The sequence below is a fragment of the Hevea brasiliensis genome, chromosome 14 (genome assembly GCF_030052815.1).
Source record: "Hevea brasiliensis isolate MT/VB/25A 57/8 chromosome 14, ASM3005281v1, whole genome shotgun sequence".
Classification (NCBI taxonomy): Eukaryota; Viridiplantae; Streptophyta; class Magnoliopsida; order Malpighiales; family Euphorbiaceae; genus Hevea; species Hevea brasiliensis.
Genome location: NC_079506.1, coordinates 80,390,976 through 80,399,982, shown reverse-complemented (window position 1 = coordinate 80,399,982; position 9,007 = coordinate 80,390,976). Strand labels below are relative to the sequence as shown.

The window sequence follows — 9,007 nt, the reverse complement described above, 5'->3', positions numbered from 1 at the left end:
TTACAAGTTTCAATTCAGTGATTTAGTTTATATTTGACTTAATTTCTTTATTCTTGATTTAATATTATTTTTTATGTTATTTTAATTTAAATTTATTAGAAAATGAATGCAGTAATAAACAATTATATCTTGTTAATATATGAATTTTACTGTACATGAGAAAAGTTAATGCAAATGTAAAATGCTCTTGTAATGTGAGAGCCAGTGAAAATAGCCAATAATCCTGAGGCCAAAATTGGCCTTTGTGCTAATGTGGGTAATCTCCGCCTATTAATCTCGTTGAAGCAACTGCTGAATGTTAGATGAGAATTCAAATTGGTAGCCGTTGAGGCTGCCAAAAGCTTCGTGACACCCAAACCATCAACTTCAAGAATCAAGCGATGAATACCCACATACATCCCAAGCTTTGCAAGAGACCTGTATGCTAAGGTCTCAAAGATGAGGAGAAGCCCCCAAACAATACCACCATGGAAAATCAAATGCCGAATTTGTCTAGAATCACCAACATGTTACACACGCTTAGTGCCCAAAATCACACTCAATGTTAACTCCAGGTTGTTCTTGATTTATTTGTTTCTGAACTAAATTTGAATTGTATTAAATCGAATCAGAATTGAATAAATGAGAACCGTATCAAATTAAAACTAAAACAACGAAGAATCAAATTGGAATTAAAGTGCACACCCTATCGCCAAGATGGTTCGGTATCATTCGGACATTAACATAGTCCGGACTCGCCAAGATGGTTCAACCATTTGCGCTAGGCACATGAGGGCAAGAAATATTGATACAACAACATAAAAAAAATCAAGAGAGTTGGTAATCTTTCCGAACTTGATTTATATCAAGCCACTTCTCTTGAGTTCGGTGATAGTGTTGATGTGGTTTTTCCATTCTTCAAATGGTAGCAAAAACACAAACACCATTTTCTAATTTTATGCAAGATTTGCCAAACAGGTTCTTGATTCTTAATGAAAGATATCTGAATTAAGGGTTTCGATGCTTCAAGAGTTTCATCGTTAGGATAAATCGTGACGTCAGGTCTTGACTCAAGCTCCATTTCAAAGGATCTTTCATGCGATACCTTCTTTTTCTGGAGATCAACATCATCGTGATAAATTGTAACATCAGGTTCGTGACAATCAGTTTTCTCATTCGAGGCAAATGAGGTTGAAGCAGTTTGAAGAAGCTCTTTTGTTGCTTCTGGCATGGGTTGATCTTTCATGACTCTCCAATATTCACCCACATCTTTTCTTGCATTGGTGGTGCTCAAAATCTGCTTTTCAAAAAAGTTCTTAAATAATAAGTACATAAATAAATATTAAAACATCGAACAAAGGCCGAAAAAAAAAACAAAAGAAGACATTTCTTTAGATTTTAATATTCCATGCTATTCTAAACTCAGGAAATAAATATGACTCATATATTTATTTCAAAGTAAACTGAGTTTAAGCGAGAAAAATTATAAAAACTTAATAAATTTTCTCACATTAGGCCCTCTTTATTTTGTTGAAAAATATGTTTTGTATTTCTAGTATCTAGAGAACTCAAAAAAGGGTAAACGGAAAATATTTTCTTTGTTAAACAAAAAATTAAGTATTTTTTTCAAAAATAACTTACAGAAAATTATTTTATGGACTTTAGCAATCTTGTTAAGATGTGAAACTACTTTTATATATATATATATATATATTCAATTAATTTAACATTACAATTAAATAATAAAAAAGTTATTTTCATAAAAAATATTTCTGGACAAATAATTTTTATAAAAAAATATTTTTTATATATAAATTATTTTTTATAAAATAAACAGAGAAAAAAAAAAAAAAAACATAATGTGACTTGCTTCAAATAGAAACCTTAACTAGAGAAGTGAGAAAAGAGGGACCAAAGCAAAGAAGGATTTCATGTTTTGTATAACAATATGGGAGAAACTATTATATTACATTGAATGTTAAACGTCCCCTAAACTATTTATAGGCCAATCTCACCATATCACCATATATATATATATATATATGAAACCTTAATATATAATATGGTTTCATAAATTTTATTTTATTGAATTATGAAACCTCAATAACATGAGTGTATGCCCATCGAATTTAATGAATTATTATCCATTGAATTATTATTCAAGGAAAATGTTATGTACAATAATGTTAAGTAAAATCTTGGTAATAGCGAAATCTGAACATTTTTCTTTAAAGAATTATTGTATATTTATTATATTGAATAAAAATTTAAAAATTATGATTTATAATGATATTAATAAATTTTATTTATTATAAAAATAATATAACATGCATATCATAAAAAATAGAAATTATATATTATTATTATTATAATAATTAATATATTATAATAATATTATATCATATAAAATATTATTTATAAAAATATTAAATTACCAATACATATAATAAATATAGAAAATGTACATCTTATGTTAAAAAAACTTAATTATTTATATTAATTCGCATATTAAAATGAATTAATATTTAATTTATCCAACACTTTCTTCATATTAAAGTAGTTAATCACTTTAATATTGTAACAATTTCATTTTCTAGATTTCTTATATGCGACAAGTATTTTCTAATATTTTAACTCAAGTGTTATCATGTACTTATAGATTCAATTATATAGTCTTATAAATACTGAACCCACAATTTAATTTAAAATCTAATTAATTTATTTTTATATTAAAAATTACTAACTAAAAACCATTTATTATTTTTTTACTCGTTTCTATTATATTAGATCAAGCATTCCCAACACCAAACTAGTAACACTACAACTCAATATACAATCTCAACAACACTATTTTTTTTTATATGCACGCATACTCAGATATATATATATAAATATTTTTCTTCTCATCACCAAGATTTCAGATTTCATCAAAGAATCCTGCAAATAGATGATTGGCCTTATACAACATTTCCACAAATTGAAGATTTTGTGTTATAATGTGAAAGATTTTCTTAGTATAGGCATGTTAGGCTGGATCATCATCATCATCATCATCATCCTTCAACGTTTTTTCACATGCATTCGTGGTAAAACTTAATTTCGAGTCACTATTAACAGAAATTGTTAAATATATTCTTAAAAATACTCCTTGCCTCATATAAATATAAATTTATTTTTCATAATTTATTAAAAACCCCAAGAGATTTAGCTAAATTTTCAAGCCATTTGTTTTGAGTTTGATAATAGTTTTGATTTGGTTTTTCCATTTTTCAAATGGTAAAAAAAAAATCTAATTTTATGCGAAATTATCAAAGAAGTGCTCACGATTATGCCTGTTTCAATAGTTGCAATTGAACAATAATGCATTTAGTGCGAGTGATAAAATACTAGATGAGCTAATTCATCAATGCACACTCACATTATGTATGGTCCATTTTCTTTACATATCGACAAGTAGGTAGATTTTCCTTGCATCAGAAACTTTTTACATAGCTTGAACACACTAGGAAATTTTAGGACAAGTTTATTCAAATATTTTACAAATTACATGGCAATTTATGGCCACATATAACTTGAGGATCCAAATTATCAATACATGAAATGAAATGCAAGGGTTCTACACTGCATGAGCGTAGTAATTTCCTTCATTCTCTTACTTATTCTTTGTAGACTGAAAGCATTTGGCCTAGGATGGAAATCATACACAAATGACTTATTTAGCTCCAACATCGTTGTGATAAATTGAAACGTCAGGTCTTGACTCAAGTTCTTGCTTGAAGAATGTATTGTCATGGTAAATTCTGACATCAGGCCTCGGCTCAAGGACTTCAAGAGTAACATCGTTATGATAAATTGTAGCAGCAGATACAGGTTCTTGATCCTTAATGAAAGATCTCTCAATTAAGGGCTTTGATGCTTCAAGAGTTTCATCGTTATGATAAATTGAGACATCAGGTCTTGGCTCAAACTCCTTTTCAGATGATCTCTCATGCAATATCTTCTTTTTTTGGAGACCAACATCATCGTGATAAATTGAAACATCTTGTTCGTGACAATCAGTTTTCTCATTGGAGGCAAATGAGGTTGAAGCAGTCTGAAGAAGCTCTTTTATTGCTTCGGGCATGGGTTGATCTTTCATGTGTCCTTTCCAATATTCACCCACATCTTTTCTTGCATTGGCGGTGCTCAAAATCTGCTTTTCAAAAAAGTTCTTAAATAATAACTATATAAATAAATCTTAATATATCGAAAAAGACTAGACAAAGTAGACTTTTTTTTTTTTTTTTCCTTTAACATGAATGAAATTCTTGCCAAGCATAATAGATTCAAGATAAAAACATTTATTAATTATATATTTAATTGATATATCCCATAATTTATCTTGTACCTTGAATTTACCGTGGACAAAACTCTTTATTTAGATCTAGTCCATTATTGACCCAAGATACAAATATATGAAATTTACGTATTAAAAGCTGGGTGCCACCATATATCGCACCATATATCTTGTGTTTTGAATTCAGATAGACACTAAATTTAAATTAAAAAAAAAATTATACAGAAGGAAATTCTTATTTAAACTCAGTCTACTATTAACTCAATATATAAACAAATTGTTATTTATATTTGTATCTTAAATTCATGGTAAATTAGATGTAAATAAGAAAAATCAATTAAGAAACATATAATGTTATTTGCTACAAATAGAAAACCTTACCAAGAGAAGTAAGAAGAGAGGGACCAAAGCAAAGAAAGATTTCATGTTTTCTATCACAAGATAGGAGAAACTATTTTATTATGTTCAATGTTGAGAGCCCTCTAAGCTATTTATAGGCCGATCTCACCATATTACCCAAAAAAAGTAGTGAATATATAACTATATATGTGGCTTTACAGCATGGGCGCCAACGTATATATTTCAATAAATTAATTATGCTTGATTGAATTATGCAACCTTAATAAATAAATAATTTTTCGACTTGAGTTTATGCACATAGAATTTAATAAATTATCTTCCACTGAATAATATATTTATAAGACAAAAGTTATGTACAATAATGTTAAGTACAATCTCGACTGATGTGATTGTAAAATCTAGATAATCACGAAACCTGAACATGTTCTTTCAAAAATTATTTTATATTTATTATATTGAATAAAATATCAAAATTATAATTTATAATAATATTAATAAATTTTATTTATTAACATTAATATTAAAAATTTGAGAGATCTATATATTTATTTTTTATTAAATAGAATTTTTTTAAACTTTACTTTCTTTTTTGGAAAATATGAAGTATAATTTATTAGATAAAAACATGTACAACTCTATACAACATGGACAAAAAAATTTAGCAAAATTTTATATTATTAGAAAAAATAATAAGAATAAAACAACAATTAATAACTATTATATTAATCTTATCTATTTTATATATTTACTTAATTTTTATGAATGAAAAACAATATGTTTAATGAGAATTAATTTAAATTAGTCATTAAAATAAAACAGTTTATAGAATCAATAACAAATATATATATATATATATATATATATATAATTAAGGAATATTCTTGAATAGATCTTATTAAATTTAGAGGAAGCACTTGGCAAATTAGTGATTAAGTTGGTTTACGCATCAAAATAACTAATCAAGTTAGTATTATAATCCAACTACTTATAATATTTACCCTTTCATCTTTGTATTTTCCTAATGTGGAATAAGTATTCTCAATACTCTCCCCTTAAGTGTAACTACAAGTTGATTACTTGATAATTAGTTAGTAATAACCCAATATGAACCCAATTATACAACTTTATGTAAGTTGAAACTCACAATTCAAACTGAGTTTTGATACCATGTTAATTAGATTTTGGAGTGAGTATTAAACAAATTATATATTAATTCATTTTAATATAAACTTATATAAATAATTAAATTACTATACACATCAAAATAACTGATCTAACTGATAAAGTTAATATTATAACCCAATCACTTATACTTATCCTTTTATCTTTGTACAATTGGGATAAGCATCCCTAACAGACGTTCAAGATTTCATAAAAGAATCTTGGGAAAAAAGATTATTGGCCTTTTATGGAAGATTTTTGTTTGATAATGTGAAAGTGTTGTACAAATATTTTTGTTGCTTTTGCATAGTATGAATGTATGTTATGTAGGATATCATAAACCTTCCACGTTTTCCCATGCATTCTTGTTAAAAATTAATTTTGGGTCACTATTAAAAGAAATTATTAGATATATTCAGAAAAGTACTCATTACCAAATTTATTTTTTTTTGTAATTTTTATATAAATAAAAAACTCATATGTTGCTGTAATAAGAGTAAAACGTGATTTAGAAGGTTGATTATGAAAGAAAATAATTCTTTGTGTAATTATCATTGTTTGGTGATATGTAATTCTCATTTTTTATCATCCTCACTATTTAATGCAAACTTTATTCAGGTGTCCAAGTTATGTATATATATATACTCAATATATTGGGATTTGAATATAAGAACTCTTTGTATAAGCTTCATTTGAAATAAACTATTTGTGAGAAAAAAAATTTGATTAAATTTTTATATAATTATACTTGATTTTTATTTTTTAAAAATAAAAAATTTTTAAATTAAAAAGAATAAAATTCTCATTTCAGATATCAAAATTAATAAAAAAGAAATCAATTAAATTAAAGTCATAAAATTTTATATTTCAAATAGAGATATAAATTTCAATTTTTTATTATCACTATAAATATCTCTGTGTGTACATTATTAGTGTCATAAATAAGTATCAAAATTGGAAGAAAGTTAAGGCCATTGATTGGCAAAATAAATAAATTAGTATATATATGCTTAGTGAAATGAGTGATCACTATTAAGATACCACACACACTCATTTTCTCACACAAATATATATATATATATATTTTGTATGTAAACTTTTATGTATTATGTAAAATATATAAAATGAAAGAAAGAAATACAACCATTGAGATTTTTTTTTGAAATTGAAGATGTGAAGACTTGAACTTAACACTTATTAAGTGAGCAATATATTTTTAATCATTAAATCGAGTCAGATTATGCATAATCATTAAGGCTTTAATTTAGAGTCATTAGTGTAGATATATATATTTAGTTAAACTACTTAAACCTTGCTTTCATGAGATTTTTTTCTCCAAATCGAGATTGTAAAAACCGTATAAAAAAGCAGGGTTAGTCAGTCAAAATTTGGTCTCCATGTCCAAGTTTCTGATAAGCTTCGACTAATTATTTTGTTTATGAAAAGAAAGCTTGGACTAATTAATTTTTTTAAAGCAAAAGTAATTTTATTAATATAAAATTTAGGAAAAATTTATTGACATGAGGTGCTAATATAATCTGTGTGCTAGCAGAGTTCTCCAATACATCCAATTTAGGCATAACATGTTAAGTAAAAAAATTAGGAAAAAAAACAAGGCTCACACTACATATGTAAAAAAATAAAAAAATTATTGTTTAGACTCAATATACTATAAATTAAAGATATAAATATTTAGATCTCACCATATATCTTGTGCATTGAGTTCATGGCCAACAGGATCTAAGCAAAAAAATTCCAAAAAAACAAGCAGACATAAGAATTGGTAACAAAACAAATAAAACAAGGATCAATCCTTTTGAGAAAAGCTTTCAAAAGTTCAAATTATTCTTAAAATTCCACTTTAATTTTAACTCACTTATTAAGCTCACACCAAATAGCATTGATTAAATCACAATCTGCACTTAATTGACACGAAATTAGGTACATAATAAGCACTCCGATGATCTATAGATCAAATTACGAGTACATTATTAATCACAGCAGGCATAGAAATTCAGGAGATTCTTTTAGCCATGGATAGGCATAATAGGAACATAAACTAGATTATCTCCTCTAAAGAAATGACAGACAGGAGAAGTTCCTGGTTCAATCCCAAGCACACGAAATGATGCATGATTTGGACTCCATTGAGAGGTATCCATGTGACAAACAGCAACTCCTTCTACTCTCCCTCCATGATCGCCACCTAGTGACACCACATATGCCTTATTTTCAGTCACTTGGCTATGGCAATAGAAGACTTTGTATGGATACGGCATCGTATGACATGCTACCATCTTTGGAACTGGTATTTCCTTAGGCTTTTCAAGGATGGTGTAATTGTTGTCCAAAAGGGTTCTTGATTTTGAGAGATGGGTTGTGCTTAGAACCTTGGAATTGGGTCTCCAATCCAAAGGTTTCACGTACAAAATCTAGCAATGTGATTCTAAAGAAGTAGTTAACAGATTTGTCTCGCCCTTGATGGGCTTGGATCTCACATTCTCTGAGAGTATGTCTCTATGGATTTGGCTTGGGGAGACTCTGGAGAGAAGGGAGAACAAGTGAAGGAGATATGGAAGATCTTGCATTTAGAAGGGATTGTTTGATCTTCTTGACAAATAATGGGAGGATTAGATGAAGAATCCTTCATTGAAAAAATAAATATATGGGCAATTTTCGCCAATCTTGAGATCATTTATGTGAAGAACACTTTCAATGAAGGGTCCATGTGATCCATGTGGGATGATGGATTAGGATTATTAGTATGAACATGATGGTCACTGTGCATCTTTTTATCTGAACACCATTGTCGTCACTAGGGAAGTCTCAGAACAAACATCATCATCTCCCTCGCTTCTCCATAGCTTCCATGAGCACAATGCAAGTCATTTTGATCATTAAAAGATTATGAATTATATATACAATGAATATATGGAGAATCAAGTAGAAAGTAGTGTGTGTGCAGAGATTAATTACTGTGAAGAAGTAGAAGATGGAGGAGGAAGTTCTTCAATGCAAATCAAGCCTATCATTATTTCTTAATTCCTTTACAACGCTCAAGAGTAATTTCTTACTAGAAAGAAAGAACTCAAGATATATAGCATGAAAGTTTCTTTTTCTGTTTTCTAAAATAAGGTTACTTAAACTTTGTCAATTTCTACGTTTAAACCT

General features: G+C 27.6%; 1 pseudogene; it reads right to left on the bottom strand.

The window, feature by feature from the left end:
• Window positions 1-7,863: 7,863 nt before the first annotated feature.
• On the bottom strand, window positions 7,864-8,624 carry LOC131173004 (BURP domain protein USPL1-like; annotated as a pseudogene).
• Window positions 8,625-9,007: the final 383 nt, after the last annotated feature.